Here is a 27,390-nt window from a genome sequence, read left to right on the forward strand (position 1 = left end):
CCACAATTCCGTACTCGGGTATCACAAATAAACTCTTCCAGTTAAATGTAAATTCCCATGTAATTCACTGGGTAGTAAATCAGCTCACAAAACAAACTCAGGAAATAAGGGGGTGCCTCAATCTCCTCTAAAAGATCTAGCTCTAGTGGTATGTCCCAGGTTCAGTCCTTCGGACACTTCTCTTTGGCATTTACTTCTTGGAATAAAAAGAAAACTTTAAGAGTTTGTGACTGACCAAATTTGAAGATGATTGTAAATGCAGTGCTATCATAAACTTCCGTGAGGACTCTAGAATCCTCTGGGAGAGCTTGTCCCAAACAAATTGCTGGCACCAAAACCATGGACTAAAAGTAAATGCCAAGACATGTGCAACCATATCATTTGACAAGCATGACTACCCCCATGAAACTATCTCATTGACAATATACCCCTGAAAATGTATCCATAGTTTGTAACCGTGAACCTATGTTGAGATTGAACTGTCCTTTAATTATCATGAATTCACTATTGTTAGAAAATTGTTTTCTTATTCTGAAGCTTATTACAAAATGTTTTTCTGGTTCAGGGATCTGATCCTTCCACTGTACTCAGTACTCATTAAGCCAGCCAATGTGTATAGTCCCCTTTTTGCTATGTACATGTCTAAACACGTGACTCAAGTGTAATGACCACAGTGCTTTCTCTCTAAGAAAAAACAAAGGCCTAAACCATGAACACTAAGTGGACCATCTGAAAGCCTTGTCCCTTTTCCCTCTTCCCAATATCATACAGGTTACTGAGAGGAGACTTACACTTCACATGCACAGCCTGAGCAGATCCTGTCCTGTAAGACCTATTGCACATTCACTAGCCTAATGCGGTATAAACTTCAGCTCAAGAGATTTCAGCCTATTTTGCAACATAAATAAAACACAAATAAAAATTGTTGGAGGAATAGATATGTATCACAGAGAATACTGCTTCTCTGAAATCCATGTTTCTCTCCATGTAAGCATATATGCATCACAGTGAATACCACTTCTGTAGAACTGTTTCCCTCCTCATAAAACAAAGTGCATCTCTGAATTAAAAAGAATGGTAAACCAACATATTTTTACAAGAACAGTGGATTACCAGAAAGACATACATTTGAGGATGAAAATTTTAAAAATAGACGTGTTTCTAGATAAACTCCATCTGAGGAGGTCCAAGAGACTGACAGGGATAGTGACCAATTGAATTACAGATCTTCAATGTGGTCTAGCCAATTAAAAATCCCACTGAAATGGTCAAAGAAGAGAAAGGGTACAGAGCAACATGAACTACAAGTGATAAGACATTATGATGGATTGACAATTTATGTTCAAAACAGCTTCAAAGTATTTAATTACTGTGATTATGATGTTACTTCTACTTTGTTTGATTTGTTTTTAAAGGGATTAATATTTGTCCTGACTTGACATTCGCAGATAGCTTAATCGAATTGCAAATTTACATTACGAAGCTCAGTCTGAAGCTAATATATCAGCAATCATTGAACAATAATCCTGATACTCAAAGGAAAAGGAAGAGTTTCTACAATCCACCTTTAATTCCCTTACTAGGCGCTTCAGAGTGATTATGTAAGAATGATTTAAGGACTTTATACTACAGGACAGGTAAGAAGTTTTATAACCTTTCTAAAGAGGAAAATATGTTATGAAAAAAAAACTGTAACAGTAAAGATGTTTATATAATGAAGCCTGATAAGGGAGGTAGATTAGTTTTGGCAAATTATGGTGAATACATTAATCATAAACCTGACATATTGTTCAATGATGACATTTAGGAGCTTATTACTAAGAATATGATTAATTTTGCATATCACAAAATTACTTTGTATTTAAATGATGCCTTAATTTATGGTAAGACAGTTAAGAATTAATTAAAAATGTTCATGGTTAAATATCTCTGAGTTCTCTTGGTGTTCAGTATCCCAAAAATCCAGAAGTCCTTACTTGATCCACCATGTAAATTTAAAGTGGTTTCTGGAGGATCCAAAATAGATGGACTTGTGGCATTTATTGATCAAGAATTAAAATATTTTTTTATTGATAAGACATGTGTTGTGTTATGTTTGTAACTTTTAGAAAAAAATCTGTTGTCCATGTGGTTAAAAGGGATTTATTTGTCAGGTTGATGTATCTGATCTATTTTCTTGCATCCTACACAAGTCTGGAAATACAATGGTTTGGACTTGGATTACAACAATAAATATGTTTTCAAATGACAAGGTAACATTACTAATGAATTGTATGGATATTGTTTTGAATAATAATTTTCTATTGTTTGAAGGTGATTACTTTCACCAGAAAATAAGAGAAGTAGTGAGACCTACTTGTATTCCAGTTTATGCTAATATTATTATGTACTGGTTGGAAAGAGATTTCATTTTTCAAGTCCCTATAACATGTTTATGAAAACCTACCTAAGATAATTGGACAACATATTTTTTTATCTTGGGGGAAGTGATGTTAATAAGTTGGATAACTTAATTAGTTACACAAATTCTACAACAGAATTTCTAACATTTGTTGATCAAGTTGGGAGCACATCCATTAATGTTTTAGATTGTAGTGCTGACAGTCCTTAAATTATTAAACATTATTAATTCATCCATTTATAGAAAACCTACTTATTTGAATGATGTTTTACACTTTTGAAAATAGTACCCTCTTACCACAAAAAATGTGAATGGACAATTCATCAGGAATTGAAGGTTAACTTCAGATTATATGTTTTTGAATATGAACTTGGAATTTTAGTACACAATATTTTTGAGGAGATGAGGCAATGAAGAAATAAAGATTTTCCACCTATCTTAAAAAATGCTGTGAATATTGTTTTTTTTGAGGTAATGACAGGAATAATTATGGGATGGGTTATATGTTATCTTTCTGTAATAAATCAGGCAATATCAACAAAATTGGGATACTGTAATTAAAGAAACAAATTTAATGCATGTATTGGGTGAGCAACCTATTTTCCTTATGAAAAAGGAGTTGAATGTAAAAAGAAAAGTTCGAAATCAAGAAAAATACTCCCCCCCCAGGAAATATTTCTCTAACTAGCAAGAGGAGAAAATATGGGTGATGTAAACAATGCAGGTAATTTAACGAGTGACTCTACTTTAGTGTGGCAGGATGGACGAAAGTTACTGGGACCACAGGACAGACATTTTAACTTACAACTGTGGTTGTTATATATATTTCCTGCAGGCTTGAGGAGAGGGGGGTGCAGCTGGTACATCGCTCCAGGGCTTATGAAGCTCAAGGGGGCCCAATGAAGCCCAAGAAACATCTTGAAAACTGAAATGAGTCATTGTCTCGAGAAGGAGATGTCCTTACAAACTAAGACAAAGAACGGCGTGAGAACTTTCACTTACAAGATTTCGAAGCATTGAGTGAGCTCGAAGCAATAGAAGGCTGTGACAATGATAAAATACTTTTGAGTGACATAATATGGTGCATTCAAGATTCAACAAACAAAACCTTGTGAACGTGACTATCAACAAGTGTTCTCACATAAAAAAGAATAAACAGAGGCAAGGCTCGAGATTCTTCAGCTAATTTATTCACATAAACACAAGCACTTTCACCAAATGCTTCTTCAGGTGTATATCAAGTGACACTCACACACCTGTACTTATATCAAACATTTAAAAATGACATGCTCAAAAGGTTAATAACATTTAAAGGTATATAGATACAATAAAAATGTAACCACAATAAAATACATGGTAATTTCCTATCTAAATAAAAAGAATGCACAGATGTAATATATAGTTTATAGACCACACAAACACATAACATATTCTATCTACATAAGGGTCTATTCTTCAGGATGGGTCTCATCGGCACATGGTCATTGAGGCCATGTCCTGCATTCACTCTTAATCTAACAATCCAGTTGGCCTCTAAGTTCTCAATCTGAGTCCTAATATCACCACCCCTATGATTCTCATAACATCTTCCTAATACCATAAATTTGAAAGTATGTTGGTCATGCGTCTATGTTTATATTATTGAATGATGATGCATTTTATAAATATTATAATTTTATATTATAAAATTATCACACCATCACAAGTCAAAAGAATGATTGAACATGTGCATAATGAATTAAGAGAGATAGCTAGGATGGGTCTCATAGATGAAGATCTGTTAAGGTACTTTCTTAATATTTAATCCTACCACCCTGATGATTCAAGGACTCCCCAAAATACACACAAATAGGGAGAATCCTCCCATGAGGCCCATTGTGGCTGGAATTAATTGGTGTATGGAATCAATATCTATTTACACAGAGAAATTTCTTAGGAAACTTATATTCTGAAAGATACTGAACACTTCATCAGAGACCTATATAAGTTTACTTGTGAAAGAAAACAACAACCACAGGAGCAACAAATGTTATTAGTTACTCTTGATGGGGTGTCACTTTTCACTGTCATTCCAAATGATATTGGGATCAACAATGTGGTTGAACTGATGCTTGAAGCTACAGAATATGACAGTGACGTGGTAACTCTGATAAGGATACTACTAAGGTCGGTGCTAGAGAATAAAGTGTTTTATTCAGGGATAAAGATTTCTGGCAATGTAACGGAGTAGCCATGGGAACATCATGTGCTAACAGTTATGCAAACGCTGTTATGTCAAAATGGGAACAAGATATATTGGTTAGGGGTGCATTTAAGGATGATATATTATTCTTTCAAAGGTTTGTAGAGTACCTCTTCCTTTTATGGAGGGGGTCACCGAAGCATTTGATGCATTTTGTGGACTATATTAATGCTTCCTGACAATTCCTTAGGTTTACTGTGAATTGGTCCTAAACTGAAATCAATTTCTTGGATGTTTCCATTATACAAGAATCTAATGGCACACTGAATACTAAAATGTTCAGGAAGGAATGCCATGTGAATAGGCTATTAAGGAAGGACAGCATGCATCTTCAATATAACTTTAGGAATGTTGCACACAACCAGGTTTATAGAACTTCCAGAGTGAATGCTAAGGAAGATGATTTTAAAGAATAAATGGAATTGATAAGCACAGAATTAATAGAGAGAGGTTATGATCAACAACTTGCTAATAACAGTATACAAACAGTAAAGAACCTTAGACACAGTTGAGCTAAGCCTTACTTCTCCGAGTCTGAAGGAGATGCTATTCATAATGGGGATCATAAGAAACAAAACCAGCAGCCACTTAGAATGTGTTTCAGTTTCTCGAGGAACATAAGACAGTGTACTGATATTATAAGTAAGCACTGAAATATTTTAACATCTGATAAACAAGTGAGTAATCTTGTACGAATACATCCACAGTTCACCTACAAGAACAAAAATCATTAAGGAGACGATTAAGTACACCCAAAGATCAAATTAGGACTATAGATACACCAGGGACTAGACCATGTGGCAGGTGCCAAGTCTGTAATTTTATCACTCTGGACAGGGAATTTAAACATCCTGATACAGGTGTGATATATGGACTAAGAATTAATGCTAGGTGCGATAGTTCGCATGTAGTTTATCTCGCTACTTGTCAAGTATGCAATAAATTCTGCATGGGCAAAACTGACAGATTGCTAAGAGATAGAATTAAGGAACACATTTATCACATTAAGAAGGGTAGTCCATTTAATGCCCTAGCAAAACATGTTAAAGAGACGCATGACCAACATACTTTCAAATTTATGGTGCATTCTTTTTATTTCGATAGGAAATTACCATGTATTTTATTGTGGTTACATTTTTATTGTATCTGTATACCTTTAAATGTTCTTAACCTTTTAATCATGTGATTTTTAAATGTTTGATATAAGTACAGGTGTGTGACTGTCACTTGATATACACCTGAAGAAGCATTTAGTGAAAGCGCTTGTGCTTGTGTGAATAAATCAGCTGAAGAATCTGGAGCCTTGCCTCTGTTTATTCTTTTTTATTGTATTGGTTCTGTTTTTATACAGAGGTACCTGGTTACTGTTGGACCTTTTGGTTTGAGTGTTCTCACATGTTCATTCCTAGCTTCAAACTTATTGCTTGGATTACTCCTCCTTTCTTTCCCACCGAATCCCAGGAGGAAGAAGAAAACGGGACATGAGCCATGCTGATTCATCGTGGACTGCAAAGAAGACTTTACAGGAAATCAAAGGAAGAAATGATTCCACAGGTAGAGTACGTCAATGTCTACAGAATCTGGCCATGGTGAAAAAAAGGGTAATATTGGAATTGACATTGGACTTCTTGTTTCAGAGGTTCCTTCTCAGCTAGATATAGAAAACTGTGTTATAAAAGGTCATATTGACAATCCTAAAACATTTCCCAAAGATATGAATAACCAAGTTTTTTCCAGAAACCATACTAACATTTCAAAATGTGAATGGTGAGAAACATACCTGAGATTGGCTTGTCTGAAGTGATGTTAAACAAGCATTATATTGTTTTCCCTGCCAATTATTTTGGAACAATCTGTGTTGCAACATTAGCTCCGCATCTAAGTCTATGCTTGCATCATCAGAAGGATGGTCAGCTGCTGGAAAGTGGCAAAAATTATAGGCTCATAGGTTCATAGGTAGATACTAGGCTACCTGCCCTAGGGCATTTATAAGCCTAGCCAGAGTGTATTTGGCTTCCGCCTCCCTATTAGATTAGCCTACTATGCCTCTGTAAAGTAGGTCACAGAAGGTACCCTTTTAAGATTAGTTTACTGGGCCTCTTCTAGCAGGGACACAGAAGAGATCCCAGGGGTGAAATTACGATTTCCCATCCACACGTCCAGATTTTGCTTGAAGAGTGTCAGCGAGGGGCTATGTCTAACATGAATTGGGATTCTATTCCAGAGTGAGAGAATCCTCTGGGAAATGAATCTGTCCCTCCAGCATGTCCTATTTATTTTTGTGCTGAGGTTTAAGTCCCTGGAGCGTGTAGCTCTAAGGGACTTGGATTTTTTGAGGTGGAGCATGTCCATTAATTCTGGGTTTGACATGGCTTTGTACGTCAGGCATAGATCGCCTCTGAGTAGGTGGTAAGCAACTGAGTAGAGCTGGAGTTTCTTTAGTCGAGCTGCATAGGACATCTGTTTGTAGCCCATGATCCTCTTGGTGAGGTATTTTTGGGGTCTCTCCAGTTGCTGCAGGTGTTGGGTAAGGTACATCCCAAAAAGGGCATTGTATTCAATTATGGGCCTGATGAGTGATGAGTAGAGGGGCATAATGACCTCTCTTGATCTAGATGCGAACCCTTTCGTGTTAAGGTGGGCTATATAGAAGGTCTTTCTAACCACTTTGGCAACGTGATTATCAAAGGAGAGATTACTATCTACGTTGGTCCCCAAATCTCTAATTACTTCTTCCGATTAATGGATTACCACCTACGTGGTAATTTGTGGGCACCTTGTTTTTCCCAAAGGGGATGACTATGCACTTTTTAGCATTTAGCTTGAGGCCGTGGCTCTGGCACCAAGCATCTGTCTCTGTGAGACCCTTTTGGAGGATGCTTGTGTCAGCTGGAGATTCGATTATGGCCCCCAGTTTGCAGTCATCTGCGAACTTTGTCAGCCATAATCCCCCCGTGTTAGCCTGAACCTCAGAGAAGTATATACGGAACAAGAGAGGTCCCAGAACTGAGCCCTGTGGGATGCCACTTGTAACTGGTTTGGATTCGGACATGGCACCTGCGATTCTGACCATGTTTGTTCTATCTCTGAGCCAGGTTGCAACCCATCTTGTGATATAGGGGTTGATATATAAGCTGGTAAGCTTATTTATGATGCCCAAGTGGGGTATTGTGTCGAAGGCTTTTACGAGGTCCAGGTAGGCTGTGTGGACTACCTTGCCCTCATCTATGGCTTTGGTAACTGTTTCAAAGAAATCAACTAGGTTTAAGAGGCAAGATCTGCCCTTAACAAAGCTGAATTGGGTAGGGTCCAGTGTCTGGACACTCCCAATGTCTTTGTTTATGAGTTCCATGATAATATGCTCCATAGCTTTACAGACCAGACTAGTCAGGCTTATGGGGCGATAGTTTCTGGGGTCCGTTGTGGCACCACCTGTGTGGAGTGGGACCACTGTAGCTGTACGCCATTCTTTGGGTACATATCCTGTAGTAAGGCTAAGTTTGAACAGTGACTTAATGTGAGGGTTCAGTTCTTCTTGGAGCTCATGTAAGACACAGCCTGGGACACCGTCCGGTACCATAGATGCTGTGTTTTTTGCTTTGGAGAGGGCAGCTTTCACCTGTGCATCTGTGATGGCATGGAGGTTACATTAAGTTGGGATAGGCATTTGCTTCTTTGGGGGGGAAGGTGGGGAGAAGTTTGTGCTGAATCTGTCTGCCAGGATGTTGGCTATGTCTGTAGCTTTGGTATATTTTGTACCGTTATGCAACAATTCAGAGCATATCTGGGAGTTTCCGCCCATGTTCCTGACATAACTAAAGAAGGCCTTGTGATTATCTTTAGTGTCTAGGGAAATTTTTCTTTCGAAGCTGGCCTTTGATGATTTTATGAGGAATCAAAGTTTCTTGCTAATACTGATCAGAGATGCCTTCCCTTTTTGGGATTTTGCTCTGTCATATAGTAGCTTACTCCTTCTGTTGTATAGCTTATTTATGGCCGGGGTCCACCAGACCGGTCTCTTGTTTTTGGAGGAGTGAGTCTTGGTTTTATTTGGGATAGCACAATCCATAAATTCCTGCAGGTGCTCATAGAATGCATTTGTAAAGGATTCTGAGGATTGGGCTGTATTATCCTCTGGCCCAGGGGCTTTGAAGGATTCCGCCTCAGTCTTGAGAAATGCAGAGTTGGCTTTTGAGAAATACTTTACAGTGATTTTCTTGGCTGGGGGTGGGGACGGGATATGGATGTCCAGGGAAATTTGTTTATGGTCTGATCTTACCAATGAGGGTTTACCTCTGGTGTGGAACATAGAGTCCCCATGTTGGTGATGACCAGGTCCAATATGTTGTTCCCTCTTGTGGGAGTGGTGACCAGTTGTTCCATTGCATTAGAGTTTATAAATTTAAGGAGCCATTGGGCGAGGGTGTTTGGGCTTGAGTAGTTTTCCCAGTCAATGCTTGGGTAGTTGAAGTCACCCAATAACATAGTGTTTGGAGAGATCTTCATATTCTCCAGTGTTCTCAGGAATGCCAAGTGAGGTTCCTGTAATAGGGAGGGTGTTCTGTAGCAGGCTACAAACTGAAAGGCAGTTTTGCCCGCTGTTAGTTGCACATGGATGGTTCCCGAGGCTTCGTGCAGTGCCACTAACCTGGAGGTGTAGGTATCTTTGATGAATATAGATACTCCCCCTCCTTTTGTGCTTCGGTCTGTGTTTTGGGGTCGAAACGCATGGTATGAGTTATACCCTGGTAGTGCTGGGGTGCTCTCAGGAGCCTTGAACCAGGTTTCTGTTACTGCACAGACATCGATTTTCTCCATACTGAGGAGAGCCTCGAGTGCATGCATCTTGAGATTTAGACTTCTGGCATTGAGTAGCATTACCTTTAGTTTTTTTATCCTTGGGTTGTCTATGGAGGTGGGTTTGTCCTTTGAGCCTTGCCTAAAAAAGGCACTATGGGGGTGGCAAGAGCCTTGGCCAGTATACGAAAGCCTAAGGGTAACAGGTGCAAGCCATCCCTAGTGAAGCAATGTGGCTTGTAGAGCATGTCATCCCATGCTGACAGACACTGGATCCCCTTTGAATGACACCAATACTTTAGCCAATTGTTGAAACTGATCATTTTGTCTTTATACTGTGGCATCATTCTTGGTGAGGGCAAGATGCTTCTCAAGGTCAGGGTCATACCAGCCTGGGCTACATGGTCAGAGAGCTCCTCTATATCTCTTTTCATGTAGTCCAGGGAGGTACATCTCAGGTCATTCACACCAGCATGGACAATGACGGAGTCATACTTGTACTTGCTTTGGAGTGACCTGAGTGCTTGCATTATGTGGTGGATCCTGGCACCCGACAGGCAGCTTACAGTGACCTTCACCTTGTTCAGTCTGGTGAGCGGGACATCAGTGTGTCTGACAATAGAGTCCACTATAACAAGTGTATTTGGTGTGCTGTTTGGCCTTAAGGGCTGTGACTGTAAGGCACACTGATTTTGTGAGATATGTGATTCGTGGGTATTGTTGAGGGGTGGCTGTTGCTTGGATATCTGCTTAGGAGGTCTTTGCTGTTTAGGCAGATTTTTATTTAGAGCCTCCGAGTATGTTTTTATTTTTTTATTTGTTTGGTATGCAGATGCAGTAGGTCTGTGTGAGACTGGATTTGTGGTGTGGGTGGTTACCTTTTCCTCCTGACTGACTGTGCCAGTCTTGGGTTGAGAGAGCTCTGCCTCCAGTTTGGCTGTGTAACTGCATCTCTCACATGTATTAGAGTTTGTTGGAAGGAGGAGAGGGTTGTCTGTGTACATAAGGCAATTGTAATATTGCCTCAAAATTCCCAGATTCACCAGCTGGACTGGACAGTAACCTTGAAACAGACCCTTGGACATACCAGATTAGTATAGGGAACTGTTTTTTACTGATCAGATTAGGGAAGGGAACTGATTTTTCACTTGATCAGGAAGGACCAATCGGGAGCCTAATACTTATGAGAAGTCAATTAGGGTGTAGTGCTTTAGTTAGTGTTTCCTTATAAGAGGTGAGCAAGTGCAGGGCTTTAGAAAGAGAATAGAGTGATTACTTTGAGAGTTTGAACAGTTCTAAGGGAAAAAGTGAAGAGCAGACTTTGTGGAGCCTGGAATAGTTTAAACCTATTTAGGCGGCACTGCCCGATGCTGCTCAGTGTGCAAAACTGCACAAAAAGAGAGTTGTAGGGTTTTAAGAGAGAGAGAGATCAAGGAGTTTAGAATTGATCCAAAATCAAACGAGGATGATACTCCACAACAAACGAAGCAAAACCAGATGAATGAAAAGACAAGTCCTTTATTCGAATAAGTAAGCGCTTTCACGTTGCTTGGAATGCTTCATCAGACTTCAACAAACCATAAAATTTAAACCAACTTATATACAAGTAAAACACCAATGAAAAACACATTAGCAAGTCACATGTAAATTACAAAAATACATCATTTCCTTTCCATAAAAATTCCATAAAAATTATATAAATATATCATAAAGATCTCATGTTAATAAATGAATAGTAGAAGTAAAATATTAAAACATATTAAAACACATATTGCATAGTGAGACTTATGTTTAATGTTTCAAAGGTTTATCTAATAAAAATGGTCTCAATGAGAATTTATCATTGAGACCATGACCTTTATTCGCAGATAGCTTAATAATCCATTTTGCCTCAGCTTTTTCTGTCTTATTGCCAATATTACCAAGTCTTTCTGTCTCTGTTAACTGTCCTATTACTAAAAATCTAAAGGCATGTGTGGTGTCATTTTGTAGTACATGCTTGGCTAGGGCATTCCTTCATTCTCTGTGTATAGCATACAAATGCTCTCGTATCCTTTCTCTTAAGGTTCTATTAGTCTTTCCTATATAGAAACAATAACATTTTATGCAGGATGCTAAATAAATCACATTTCTTGACTTACAATCAGCGTATTCATTAAACTCATATTTAACACCAGTATCTGGATGTATGAAAACATTAGATTTCATTATATATATACACTGGTTGCAAGAGCGACATGCAAATGTACCCTTTCTCTCAGAGGAGATCTTATTTTTAGGCACTCTCTCATAACAAAGCATACGTTTTAAAGATTTGGTATTCTTATAGCTAAAGGATGTTTTTTCACCCACTAAGTCTTTTATACCATCATCTAACTGTAAAATGTTCCAATGTCTCTTAATAATGTTGACAATAGAAGTATTGTTATTAGTAAAGGGTATCACTAGCCTCCTCTTATCATTATTCCTCACTATAGGTCTCTCATCTATGCTGCCGTGTTTTTTAATAAAAGGACGTCCTAGATGTGTACGTTCAAAAGTGTCCAATGAACGCATATCTCTATTGCAATAGCCTCTATGCCTAAAATCACTTTCTATAGTTTTTAATGCATCAGAGAAAACCAAATCATCACTAGTTATATTAGAAAAACATTTCACTTGATTACTCACAATGTTTCTGTGTATATGGGGGGGGGGGGGGGGTGCATGCTACTTCTGTGAAGAATAGCATTCTTCCTACATACCTTCCTAAATACTTCTGTTTCTAGAGTATTATCTTTTTTCCTCAATGTCACATCTAAAAAGTCAATTGTATTTTGTGAATACATTTCAGTCAACCTAAGAAATGTGGTAGTTCCATTGATATATAGAACGAACTCCTTTAGGAGCTGTAGTGTGCCTCCCCAAATTAAAAAAAGATCATCAACAAAACGTTTGTAATATCTTATAGAAGTGGAGTAAGCCAAATGTTCTAAAACATACGTATTCTCCCAGTATGCTAACACAAGGTTAGCATAAGAGTTTGCACAAGATGTGCCCATAGCTACTCCTTTAATTTGAAGGAAGTATTCATTGTTAAACGTAAAAACATTGTGACAAAGAACCATTTCTAACAGCATTGTGAGTTTAATAACTTGATTGTTGCTAAGTTCTTTGTTTAACAAATATAACCTTAAGAAATCTATCCCTACATCATTGGGTATGCAGGTGAAAAGAGAAACAACGTCTAGTGTTACCATATAATCTGTAGTTTCTAGAATATTGTTCTCATTGAAAGGTGCTAGTGTTTCTAAGAACTGTTTCGTATCACGTAATATAGATCTAGTAGATTCCACGACTGGCCTCAAGTTTTTTTCTAGAAAAATAGATATTGTCTCAGTTAACCAGCCTCTGCCAGATACTGTTGGTCTAAGCGGAGGATTATGTATGGTATTGTGTACCTTAGGTAAACCTCTAATTACTGGTATCACAGGTTTCTCTATCAAAAAATATTTGTAAAGTTCTTCATCAATAATCCCACACATCAACATGTCATATAAATCTGCATGTACTGTTTTTATTAACTTATCTAGTTCTGACATGCTCAGTCTCTTATAAGTAGTAGTGTCTGAGAGCATTTCTAACATAGTATCATGGTAGTATCTGGTATCTAGAAGTACTGTAGCTCCCCCTTTATCAACTTGTCGAATGACTATACTAGTATTGTTCTTTAAATCATGAAGGGCTAACTTCTCTTCCTTGGTGATATTGTAAAAATCAAGTTTTATATTGTCAGATTCAAAAAACGTCAACAAATCATCACTGCAAGCTCTTTCAAAACTTTCCAATAAAGGATGTATAGCAGGCATATAAGTAGAAGGTTTTTTAAAAGACATAACATCAGTATTAAAAACATTGTTGCCAAACTGTAAACCAAGTGCAATATTTCTAACAAAACATTTTATATCAACAATTAAATCACTTACATCAGTCCCCTGAGAGGGAATGAAGGACAAACCTTTGTTCAAAATCTTTCTTTCATTGTCCATAAGCATGTGACTGGAAAGATTAATAATCAAGTCCTGGTTACAGTTTTGAAAGTTTTTTTCTGAAGTTCTAACTGGCCTCCTGATATCTTCCTTTTCCTGGTTGTTTGTGGACTCCAATTGCGCCTCATCTCCTGTCGAAAAGGGAGTGGAAAACGAAGAGAAGTGTCATTAGATTCAGCTGAAACAGTTCCACTTGCTGACACAGGAGTTTTTCTTCTCACTACAGGTGCTGACATGGTAGTTGTATTTAAAACATCACAGTTCACTGTATTCACACTGGAGCATTGTTCACTAACTGCTGCTTCTAGCTGAGAAGAGGAAGCAGGCATGGAAAGAGTAGGAGCAGATAAGGTGTTACGCTCAGAGAAAGGCATTTCAATGTTAGTACGCGTCGCAGCATATGTTGTCCTGGTGGATTCTCTCGGCCAGGAGAAGACGTTCCCCCTCGAGAAATCCATACAGTCTCTTTCTAATTTCTTCTTTTTTGCCAATAATAACTTATTATCTAGGGCTTGCATTGTAGTCGCTATATCAGAAAGAAAATCTTCTTTCTGTGTGTTGGTAAGGGCTGCAGTCAGTTTTTCTTCTAAAGCTATAGCTTCTTGCTGAAGTTCCAACTCTATTAAAGTATATTGTTCAATAAGTAGTCTCATGTAGGCATAACTCGTATCTAAATTTAGTTGCTGCCATTTAGACAAAAGTTCAGGATAGGCAGAGCCAAAAGTAGGCATTTTTAACAAACGAAGACCTCTAGGGACAACTTTAAAATTAATGCATGCCTCCATATGTCTTTTTTGCCACTGGGCATTCTTAATTTTACTGAGGTTGTCCTCGAGCTTTCTCATTGTTTGTAAAACATCTACATGCCAATCAGTATCTCTGTGTGATTTTAGGCATAGAGGCTATTGCAATAAAGATATGCGTTCATTGGACACTTTTGAACGTACACATCTAGGACGTCCTTTTATTAAAAAACAAGGCAACATAGATGAGAGACCCATAGTGAGGAATAATGATAAGAGGAGGCTAGTGATACCCTTTACTAATAACAATACTTCTATTGTCAACATTATTAAGAGACATTGGAACATTTTACAGTTAGATGATGGTATAAAAGACTTAGTGGGTGAAAAACCATCCTTTAGCTATAAGAATACCAAATCTTTAAAACGTATGCTTTGTTATGAGAGAGTGCCTAAAAATAAGATCTCCTCTGAGAGAAAGGGTACATTTGCATGTCGCTCTTGCAACCAGTGTATATATATAATGAAATCTAATGTTTTCATACATCCAGATACTGGTGTTAAATATGAGTTTAATGAATACTGATTGTAAGTCAAGAAATGTGATTTATTTAGCATCCTGCATAAAATGTTATTGTTTCTATATAGGAAAGACTAATAGAACCTTAAGAGAAAGGATATGAGAGCATTTGTATGCTATACATAGAGAGAATGAAGGGAATGCCCTAGCCAAGCATGTACTACAAAATGACACCACACATGCCTTTAGATTTTAGTAATAGGACAGTTAACAGAGACAGAAAGACTTGGTAATATTGGCAATAAGACAGAAAAAGCTGAGGCAAAATGGATTATTAAGCTATCTGCGAATAAAGGTCATGGTCTCAATGATAAATTCTCATTGGGACCATTTTATTAGATAAACCTTTGAAACATTAAACATAAGTCTCACTATGCAATATGTGTTTTAATATGTTTTAATATTTTACTTCTACTATTCATTTATTAACATGAGATCTTTATGATATATTTATATAATTTTTATGGAATTTTTATGGAAAGGAAATGATGTATTTTTGTAATTTACATGTGACTTGCTAATGTGTTTTTCATTGGTGTTTTACTTGTATATAAGTTGATTTAAATTTTATGGTTTGTTGAAGTCTGATGAAGCGTTCCAAGCAATGTGAAAGCGCTTACTTATTCGAATAAAGGACTTGTCTTTTCATTCATCTGGTTTTGCTTCGTTTGTTGTGGAGTATCATCCTCGTTTGATTTTGGATTTGTGCTTTTTTTGGGAGGTGATACCTTACCCTGACAGTGTTCTTTTCTTGCTGAGTTTAGAATTGACCCAAAATGGCCAATAAAACTACAGCTTCTAGGTAGTAACCACTCCTCCAGGGACAGGCAGGCTGTTCAGTGTTAACCACTCCCACTGGTGAACACAAAGACTTCCCTTTAGCCCAAGCAAACCTGGCCTTCTAGAAACTCCCAAACAGTTCAGAACAGCAAATGTGTAACTGAACTTTCTTAACTTTCAGAAAGTGTGAAAAAGCAAGATTTTTTTTTTTTTTTTTTTTTTTTCTTTTTGTTGTAGTTTAAAGGTAGCAGAGATACACAAGCAGAAAAATAATCACAACAGTGCAATACATGACCCCACACTTGTGTGCTAGGCCAAAATCCGAGATTGGCTTGTCTGAAGTGATGTTAAACAAGCGTCAAATCCCAGAACATGAGAGAGAGGCAATAGTCATAGGCAATGCTATCTGGCTTGGTGAGAATTAGAAAGACGCCTGTCTTCTGATAAAGGCATTAAAAGTCTCTTAGAGTTATCAGTTGCAACAGAATCTGTCAAGTGGTACAACATTATGAAATGTTGATGTTATACTATTCCTTGGAGATCGTGGGCTTGCTTTGCATGGTAGTTCACAGCGCATTATGACAAGGACAATGGAAATTTTGGGGGGCTAATAGAGTTGTTGTCTCATTGGGATCCAATTCTAAAAGAACATGTGTTGCAAGTTAAAGAGTCACAAGAAAAGGGTGAATGACTTCAAGTGCATTATCTCTCTGCTGAGTCTCAAAATGAGTTAATTGCTGAATGTTCTGAACTTGTGAAACAACACATTTTGCAGGATAGAAAGACTGCAAAGTACTTTTGCAGTGACAGTTGATTCCACACCAGATGCATCTCATGTTGAGCAGACAACATTCCTGCCATGTTATGTAATTCAAAATGAATCCCAGTTTGAAATTCTAGAAAGATTTCTGAAATGTGTTGACTGCAGTGACAAAACCGGATCTGACATAGCACAGATGATTGTAGATACAGTGAACAAACATGATATTCCACTCACTGATTGCCGAGCACAGGGTTATGACAACACAGCCAACATAGGTTCATGGGTTCATAGGTTCATACTAGGCTATCTGCCCAAGGGCATTTATAAGCCTAGCCCATAGTTATTTGGCTTTTGCCACCCCTTTAGTTTGAATAAAACTATGCCTATTATTTTGCTGTGCCTCTGTCAAGCAGTGACACTGTAGTAATCCCTGGGGTATATCTGCGATCTCCCATCCATTGGTCAAGATTCCTCTTGAACAAGGCCAGCGAGGTGCTCTGCCTCACATGTACCGGGATTTTGTTCCACAGCATAGGGAGTCTCTGGGTGATGAATCTGTCCCTCCAGCACGTTCTATTAATAACCGTGTCAAGGTTTAAGTCTCCTCTTGTGGTTCTGAGGGATCTAGATTTTTTGAGGTGAAGCATATTCATCAAATCTGGGTTTGACATGGCCTTATATGTCAGGCACAGGTCACCTCTGAGCAAGCGGTATGAGACTGAATAGATCTGAAGTTCTTTCAGTCGGGCAGCATAAGACATATTTTTGAGACCCTTTATCCTTTTGGTGAGGAACTTTTGGGGCCTTTCCAGCTGCTGCAGGTGTCGGGTCAGATACATTCCGAATGGGGCATTGTACTCAATCATAGGTCTAATGAGTGATGAGTACAGGGGACGATGACCTCCCTTGATCTAGATGTGAATCCCTTCATGATCAGGTGGGCAATGTAGAAGGTTTTCCTAACTACTTTAGCAACATGAGTGTCAAACGAAAGGCTACTGTCAACCTGGGTCCCCAGATCCCTGATGACTTCTTCTGTGGTCAGTGGATTGCCACCTATATGGTAGCTAGGGGTAACCTTGTTTTTCCCGAAGGGTATGACTATGCATTTCTTGGCATTTAACTTTAGGCCATGGCTCTGGCACCAGTTATCCGTTTCTGTGAGGCCCTTCTGAAGGATATCTGTGTCAGATGTGTTTTCGACTATGGCGCCCAGTTTGCAGTCATCTGCAAACTTTGTCAGCCATAACCCTCCTGTGTTTGCTTGTACTTCAGAAAAGTAGATGCCAAATAAGAGTGGACCCAGGACTGAGCCCTGTGGGACACCACTTGTGACAGGCTTTGAGTCTGACATGGCTACAGCAACTCTGACCCTGTGGGTTCTGTCACTTAGCCAGTTTGCAACCCATCTTGTGATGTATGGGTTTACATTCAAGCTGATGAGTTTTTCGATGATACCTAAGTGGGGTATTGTGTCGAAGGCCTTTGCAAGGTCAAGGTAGGCTGTATGGACTGCCTTTCCCTCATCAATGGCCTTGGTGACTGTCTCGAAAAAGTCAACCAAGTTTAAAAGGCATGATCTGCCTTTGACAAAGCCAAACTGGGTTGGATTCAAAGTCTGCAAGTTCCCTATGTCTTTATTTATGAGTTCCATTATGATCCTCTCCATGGCTTTGCAGATAAGGCTTGTCAAGCTAATGGGACGGTAATTTCCAGGGTCAGTGGAGGCACCGCCCTTGTGAAGTGGGACCACAGTCGCCGTGCGCCACTCCTTGGGTACATATCCTGAGGTGAGGCTAAGATTAAACAGCTGTCCTAACTGCGGGTTTAATTCCTCATTGAGTTCGTGGAGCACACAGCCGGGGACACCATCCGTCCCATGGATGCTGTGTTTTTGCTTTGGAGAGAGCAGTTCTCACCTGGGCGTTGGAGATGTTTGGGGGCTACAGTCCTCTGGTATAGATATCTCTCCTTTTGGGGGGAGGGGGGAGACGTTTGCACTGAACCTGTCAGCCAGTATGTTGGCAATGTGTGTAGGTTCAGTAATCTTCACATCATTTTAACTAATTCTGAGCATATCTGGGAGTTTCCTCCTAGGTTTCTAACATAGCTAAAGAAGGCCTTATGATTGTCTTTTGAGTCCTTGGCGATTTTTCTCTCAAAATTTGCCTTGGATGATTTTATGAGAGCTCTTAGTTTTTTACTTATAATGATCAAAGGTGTCTTACCTTTCAAGGATTTTGCTCTATCTTGTAGTAGCTTCCTCCTTTTGTTGTAGAGCTTGTTTATGGCTGGGGTCCACCAGAGTGGACGCTTTCCTTTGCTACAAACAATCTTAGTTTTGTTTGGGATTGCCTGATCCATGCAGTCCTGTAGGTGCTGGTAGAAGGCATTTGTAAGTGATTCAGAGGTTTGAGTAATGTTTACCACTGGCTCAGGGGCCTTAAAGGAGACCACACTAGTTTTTAGAAGTGTGAAGTCGACTTTTGAGAAGTTTTTCACTGTGGTCTTTTTTATTTCAGGTGGGGGCGGAATGAGGACCTCCAGCGAGATTAGTTTATGATCTGATCTCACCAGTGAGGGGTATACTTCCGGTGTTGAACATTGTGATCCCATGTTCGTGATGATGAGATCAAGTATGTTTTCTCCTCTTGTGGGGATGGTGACTAGTTGTTCCATGGTATTTGAGTTTATGAACTCCAGGAACCTTTGGGCTAGAGTGTTTGGGCTTGAGTAGTGTTCCCAGTCTATATTAGGGTAGTTGAAGTCACCTAGTATGATGGTGTTTGGAGATAAATTTATCCCCTCCAATGTTTTCAGGAAGGCCATGTGAGGTTCCTGAGTTTGAGAGGGTGGCCTGTAACATGCTACAAATTGCAGAGCAGTCTTGCCTATGGTTAATTGCACCTGGATGGTCTCTGATGCATCGTCGCGGCGTTGCCACCAACCTTGAGGTGTGGGTGTCCTTTATGAATATGGACACCCCCCCCTTCTTGGTGTTGTCCGGATTTTGGGGCCAGAACGCATGATATGAGGTGAAACCTGATAGTGCTGGGGTGCTCTCAGGAGCCTTGAACCAGGTTTCTGTCACAGCACAGACATCGATGTTCTCCATACTGAGAAGGGCCTCGGTGCGTGCATCTGGAGATTGAGCCTGCCGGCATTGAGCCGCATTGCCCTTAGTTTTTTTCTTTTTTGGGTTCTAGGGTCGTAGGCTCAGAATTTGAGCCTTGCCTAAAAAGGCACTATGGGGTGGCAAGAGCCTTTGCCAATATCTGGAAGCCTAGGGTGACAGGTGCAAGCCATCCCTTATAAGCAGCGTGCCTTGTGCCGCATCACATCGCAGGCAGACAGACATTTGATCCCCCTTGAATGACGCCAGGATTTAAGCCAATTATTAAAGCTGATCATCTTATCACTGTATTGTGGCATCATTCTAGGTGAAGGTAGGATACTGCTCAAGGTCAGGGTCATACCTGCCTGGGCTACATAATCAGAGAGCTCCTCTATGTCTCTTTTCATGTAGTCCAAGGAGGTACGTCTCAGGTCGTTAACACCAGCGTGGACAATGATTGAGTCGTACTTGTACCTGCTGTTGAGAGACCTGAGTGCTTGCGTTATGTGGCGGATTCTAGCGCCCGACAGGCAGCTTACTGTGACCTTCTCCTTACTCAGTCTGGTGAGCGGGACATCAGTGTGTCTGACTATGGAGTCACCTATGACAAGTATGTTTGGTGTTGTATTTGGCCTTAAGGGCAGTGACTGCTTTGCACACTGATTTTGTTGTTTATGTGTTGTTTGTGTGGTGTATTGAGTTTGCAGTTGCTGGGGTGTCTGCTTTGGAGGCCTCTGCTGTTTAGGTAAATTTTTACTCAGAGCCTCCGAGTATGTCTTAGTGTGTTTATGTGTTTGATTCAGTGGTGTGGTTGAGTTATGTGAGACTGGTATTGTGGTGTGTGTAGTTGCCTTCTCCTCCTGCCTGGTCTTGCCAGTCCTGAGTTGAGAGAGCTCAGCCTCCAGTCTGGCTAAATAGCTGCATCTCTCACAAGTGTTAGTGTTACGTGGGAGGAGGAGAGGGTTGTCCGTGTACATGAGGCAATTGTAACATTGTCTCAGAATTCCCAGATTCACCAACTGGGCAGGAGAGGACGCCAGCATCTGACCCTTTGACATGCTAGAAAGAATTATGAGTTGGTATGAGACAGAAAAGTAGTGGGCTTAGCAGGGAAGTGGGCACTCCTGGGGGGTTTTGCTAGTGAGAGATTTGTATAATATAGGAGTGCTTGACCTGCAAAGAGAAGAGAGACATGTCAGGAAAATATAAAGGTGCACAAGCAAGAATACTTGAGCAATGTCCAACTACTATATTTTCTCCATGTGGATGCCACACCCTCAATTTGTGTGGAAATGATGCTGCAGAATATATTCCTGAAACCATAACATACTATGGAACTATATAAACTGTTTATAACTTGTTTAGCTCTAGTCCACATTGATGAAAAATTTTGCAGAATCATATTGGCTGTTCTCTTCATGGCATAGCCTGCACACGGTGGTCAGACCATGTTGAAAGTGTGAAGCCCTTTGTAGCCCATCTGTCTGGCATCAAATTAGCATTAGAAGACCTCTTGAAGCTGAACCTAACTGCCAAAACAAGAATAGAGATTAATGGAGCTTTGTCTTATGTGACATCATTCATTTGTGTAATAATGTCTGTTGTATGGTACAAAATATTAGTTCCAGTTGATATCTGTAGCAAAGTTATCCAATCCAGAAATGCAACACTGGATGTTGAAGTGTTCAACATAAAAACCTTGATTTCAGAACTAACAGATCTCCGCAACAGCTGGAAAAGTATGTGGAGTGAAGCTAAGCATATTGCTTCCAATTTATACATAGAAATTAAACTATCTGGAAGTCGTGGGGATGCAAAATGCAAAAGGAGGTTCCAAGGTGAAGATGCCAAATTGTCACAACAACGGATGACTCCCCTGAAGAAGTGTATTTCAGAAAGTCTGTTTTCTATGTAATGTTGGATAATGTTATTGGTGGACTCACAGTCCATTTCAATGCTACAGTGAACATTTCTGAAAAGTTCAGCTTCCTCTGGAAGTACTTAACAATTCCTGTAGATGAGCTGAAAGAAAAATCAAAATCACTGGCAAATCAATATCCTGCTGATATCAGTGAAGATCAATATCCTGCTGATATCAGTGAGGATCTTGTAATGGAGATGAGTCATCTGCCAGCTGTTCATCTATCAAATTGTGGAGAGAACCAGATGAGCCCATTGGAGCTACTGAACTGCTTGAAAAATTACAAACTGGAAGGACTCTTTCCAAATATATGCGTCGGTCTGCGTATTCTGTTAACAACTCCTGCCACTGTCGCATCTGCAGAGTGCTCATTCAGCAAGCTAAAGTTGGTAAAAAGATTTTTAAGATCCACTATGTCAAGTGCGATTAAGAGATTTGGCAAGACTCAGTACTGAGTCTGATCTAGCAAAAAGGATTAATTTTGATTATGTAATTCAGAGTTTTGCTAGGAAAAAGGCCAGGAAGGCACCTTTGTTCGGCAGACAATAAATGCTATTATAAACGTCTTTTACTATTATAAATATATTACTTTATTATTACATTTATACCTATGCATACTTATCTAAATGTATCAATGTAATCTACGATTGTTAGAAATAAATAATAATATGCAAACTTACATGTCTGTGCAGAATTTTGTATAAAGGCTCACACACGTTTTTTGTACCGGGGACCGGATTTTCTCTCGGTGGTTATGCTATGGGAACTATAGGATCACTTAGAAATAGAAAATATCAACATAGGTATTGTATCAAAACAAATAAGAAAAATGCACCATATATGTATATATATATATATATATATATATATATATATATATATATATATATATATGTATATATATATTTATGGGTCTACTTCACATGATCGACAATTCAGTTGATCAACATTCATTTAACTGAGACCAAAACACCTAAATTTCAAAACACCTAAAACCCATTTGATCGAAACTCATAAGACTGACACATGAAATCAAAAGTATTATGCCCTTTTCCCCAATGTAGCGTGACCCTGGAGTTAGTATATATAGTTGGGGAGGTGTGGGGGGTGTAGCCCCCCACATAGTTTAGATAAATATTGGTTTCTGCAAAGAGTAAGTAATTTCAGTTTTAAGTATCCATGTGTATGTTTGAAATGTATGAAGTATGTGGGGGGGCTACACCCCCCACATCCCCCCTAACTATATATACTAACTCCGGGATTGCGCTACAGTGGGGAATTTCCTGTGTCAGTGTTATGAGTTTCGATCAAATGAGTTTTAAGTGTTTTGAACTTTAGGTGTTTTGGTCTTGTTCAAATGAATGTTGATCAAATGACCTGTCGATTATGTGAAATAGACCTATATATATATATATATATATATATATATATATATATATATATATATATATATATACATATACACATATATATATCTATATATATATATATATATGTAGATATAGATATATATATATATACATATATATATATATATATATATATATATATATATATAGATATATATAGATATATATATCTGTCTCTGTATATATATATATATATATATATATATATATATATATATATATATATATATATATGGGTCCCCTTCAGAAGATCAAAAGTTCAAAAGATTGAAACTCACAATATCTAAAACTCAAAATATCAAAAATGGAATTTGTCCCCTCTCCACTATTGTGTGGTCTTGTAGTTAGTATATATAATTAGCAGGGAGTGGGGGGCTTGCCCCCTGCATTAAAAATGTTTTTTATAGTTTGAGTGTTAGATATTTTGATTTTCAGTCTTTTGAATGTTTGATCTTCTGGCATAGACCCATATATCTATCTATCTACATATTATATATATTTATATATATATATATATATATATATATATATATATATATATATATATATATATATATATATATATATGTATATCTGGGTCTACTTCATTTGATCGAAAGACCATTTGACCGAAACCCATTTGATCATAATTTCTTTTGATCGAAAACCAGTATTCAAGACAAAAAACTGGGATTTGTCCCCCTCCCCAATGTCAGGCGACCCTGGAGTTGGTATATATATTTAGGGGGCTGTGAGGGTGCAACCCCCCACATTGGGGGTGTGGGGGGGCAAAGCTCTCCACCTTGTTTCCTTTAAAATAAGAAAATAAAACAAAAAGTACAGATTTTAAATGAAAATGTGCCCCCAACACCCAACTATATATACCAACTTCAGGGTCGCACGATATTTGGGTGGGGGACAAATCCCTGTTATTTGCCTTGAATACTGGTTTTCGATCAAATAAAATTTCAGTCAAATGGTCTTTCGATCAAATGAAGTAGATCCGTATACCCACATACTTTGGTTTGTACAACTTTTTAAAAAATTTTTTTTTTTTATTTTAGAGAAAGAGATGCAATCACTGAGGTGGGGGAGTCTTGGAAGTCAAGTGGAAATTAGAGAAATGACCTGGTAACATAGGCTGAAAGCTGTACAGGTAGCAGGTCTTAACAAGATGATTTCTGTAAACAACTATTTGAAAAGATGTATTAGAATTTTTTAACATACTATTCATTCATTTTAAATTCATGTATAATTTTGATATTAAGAGGTGTTAACAAATTGAATGGTTTCATGTGCAAGGTATTATTAAACGTTTTTATTTTAATAATGATAATAGATGTCATGTGATTTTGTGTGATGTTTTAAATATCACAAAAACAAAATATCAGCAAAAGACAAAGATCATCCATGAACCAGCAATAATAATGAAACAAAAAAATTCCAGATTACCACCACAGCTTAAAATAAATTTAATTAGACAAGCGCGTTCACATAGAACAACTATGCTTTTTCAAGTCTTTAGTAAAACTGCCAAAATACCTAAACATTTTGTAGTCAAAATCCATCTATTAATCAATTAAAATCAATTAAACACATTGTTTAAAAATCAAATTAACATCCAAAATACATCATGTTTTAAATATAGTGGTGGGAATTAATTTACTTTGTGCTGATGAAGTCTTTGTAAATATGAGACAAGAGCACTTAACAGTAAATTCATTGAGAAATGTTTGGTGTGGAATATTATAGCAATAACCCACGCCTGGGTGTGGGTAATGCTGGATTTACCCACGGTTGGAGTGGTTTGGTCCCGAAGCCCGAGGACCAAACAAAGCCAACCGTGGGTAATTAGCATTACCCACACCCAGAAGTGGGTTATTGCTATTATACAATGACATTATTTAAGAAAAGAAACTGTTACTTTTCTTAAATAATGGCATAGTATAATGCCTGTTTACTGCCCTTCCGCAGATGTCTGGCATCCGGCAGTTCTGAAGTACTGCGCGCTATGCAGTACATCAGAGTTGGCAAAGCAACGGAGAAAGCAAGATCTCCGTTGTTTTTACAATGTTTCGCTATGTTAAATGAGTTTAACATAGCGAGACAGTTTAAAATAAGCAACGGACATCTCCGCTGCTTATTTTAAACTGTCTCGCTATGTTAAACTCATTTAACATAGCGAGACTAAAAAGCAACGGAGATCTTGCTTTCTCCGCTGTTTTAAACATTGTCTCGCTATGTTAAATGGGTTTAACATAGCGAGACAGTTTAAAATAAGCAACGGAGATCTCCGCTGCTTATTTTGCTGTCTCGCCATGTTAAACCCTTTAACATAGCGAGACAGTGTTTAAAACTGTTATACTAATGGAAAAGTCCGGCCACGGACCTTTTCCATTAGTATAACTCGATTTACAACGGGCACGCTGGCCAATCAGCGTGCACGTTTTGGGGGGGTCATGGTATAATATAGCAATAACCCACGCCTGGGTGTGGGTAATACTGGATTTACCCATGGTTGGTGTGGTTTGGTCATGAGGGCGAAGCCCGAGTGGCCAAACAAAGCCAACTGTGGGTAAATCCAGCATTACCCACACCCAGAAGTGGGTTATTGCTATTATACAATGACATTATTTAAGAAAAAAAATAATTACTGTATAATGCCTCCTTGCTGCCCTTCCGCAGCTGTCTGGTATTCTGCGGCAGTTCTGATGTACTGTGCATGTACATCAGAGCTGTGGGCAAAAGCAACAGAGAAAGCAAGATCTCCATTGCTTTTTACAAACTGTTTCGCTATTTTAAATGATTTTAACATAGCGAGACAGCTTTAAAAAAAGCAACAGAGAATCTCCATTGCTTTTTTAAAAGCTGTCTCGCTATGTTAAACTCGTTTAACATAGTGAGACAGTGTAAAGCAATGGAGATCTTGCATTCTCCATTGCTTTAAAAAAAGAGTTATAGTAATGGAAAAAGTCCAGGCGACTGGAACCTTTTCCATTACTATAACTTTGATTTACAATGTGCATGCTGACCAATCAGCGTGTACGTTTTTGAATATTAATGGGGGGTCATTGTATAATTATTTATTTTATTTTACATTTGTTAACGGGGAAAGTCTGATTTGTAATGAGTCAATTTTCAGCAGAGGCCTGGGGAGAAATGCTCCAGACTTGTGTCTTTGTAATGTGGGTGGAAACCGGACCACCTGAAGGAGACCCACACAAATGCAGGGAAGACATGCAGACTCCACACAGAAGGCACGCCAGCCGAGAACTGAACCGGAGAACCTCTTGCTTTGAGGTGACAATTCTATCGCTGCACCACTGCACCACATCTTTTTGTTTTTTACTTCTCTTACTCTGTTCAAATGTAATTTGGGCAAATGGCTGAGTAACCACAAATTCATCCCTGGTTTAACATCCTTGTCCCTCATGGATGGGAAAACATGTAAATGTTCTGCCCATCTCTGGGTTAGCAGTACACATAATAAAATGAGTTTACCATAGTATTGTAAGGCTAATGTTACTGAGATATTCATGGATCAACAGCATAGTAAGTACGTATGAACTCTACAACAGACATTTCTCAACAACATTTCCAGATCCTTGAAAAAAAATACAAAAGCCATTGGTGTTAGGATACAGTAGTTTCAGGATTTCAACTGATGAGGTATAATTTTTTGGGTAGCACTCTGAAGTATTTGGGCCTGCAAGCCTTCTGACATTATATTTCTGTTTTGGACAGGGAAGGATTTTGTGATTTAGAGTAGTGTTGTCCTAAAGTTCAGAAGAGATTTTCAAGATGATATCCATATACTGCTTTGGTAATATTAGTATCACATTCTCAGAAAATTTGAGGGTATCATTGCACAGGATAAGGCATTTAGGAGTTGCCTCTGTCCATTAGTAATACAGGAGACAGTCAGGAGTAAATTTTCTGTGCTTGAATATGAACAAGGATAAAGTGGCCTCTACTGTGAAATACACTTGCCACTCCAAACTGTTTTACTGGTTGCAGAAGCAGTTTAGATAATTAAGGCTGAGTAAAGGAGAACAACAACATTCCTAGATCTACACACAATCTCTTTATTTATATGCTGTGCAGTATAGAACTTTCTTACAATAATGAGCACATGGTGGTCAAAAGTTAGGTCACTTTCCACATAAATTCCCAAATCCTGAACAACTGATATATTTATTCATTTAGTAGCAATCATGTTTCAGAAACAAGCAATCTCTTTACGTGATCTCAGCTGCATATGTTTTAAGTAGATTTTAAATTAATGTCAGAAGATCCATAATAGCATCCTTAGAAAATCTCATTTGAGCATGTGGGATGTTTTGTTTGTATTAACTCAGTTGAAAAATCTGACAGTGCTTTTATTTTATCCAGGAAAATGTGTACATAATCCATGTGCTACATACTTAGAGATAACATGAAAATCAAGGCAAAGGTATTAATTTCAGTGCTTGAAGTGTTCTGTAAAGTTTTTCTGAAAATAAACAAAATTAAGAGTAATGTTGACAAGTACTCTGGAAAAACTACAAGTGCCACTGTCAAGCAACATTTTTCAGCAACAATATAATGCAGCAACGGTGCTCTATAATGCATAATGGTGCTCGTCCAGCAAAT

This window comes from Protopterus annectens, chromosome 1.part1 (genome assembly GCF_019279795.1).
Source record: "Protopterus annectens isolate FY-2018-M chromosome 1.part1, PAN1.0, whole genome shotgun sequence".
Lineage (NCBI taxonomy): Eukaryota > Metazoa > Chordata > Ceratodontiformes > Protopteridae > Protopterus > Protopterus annectens.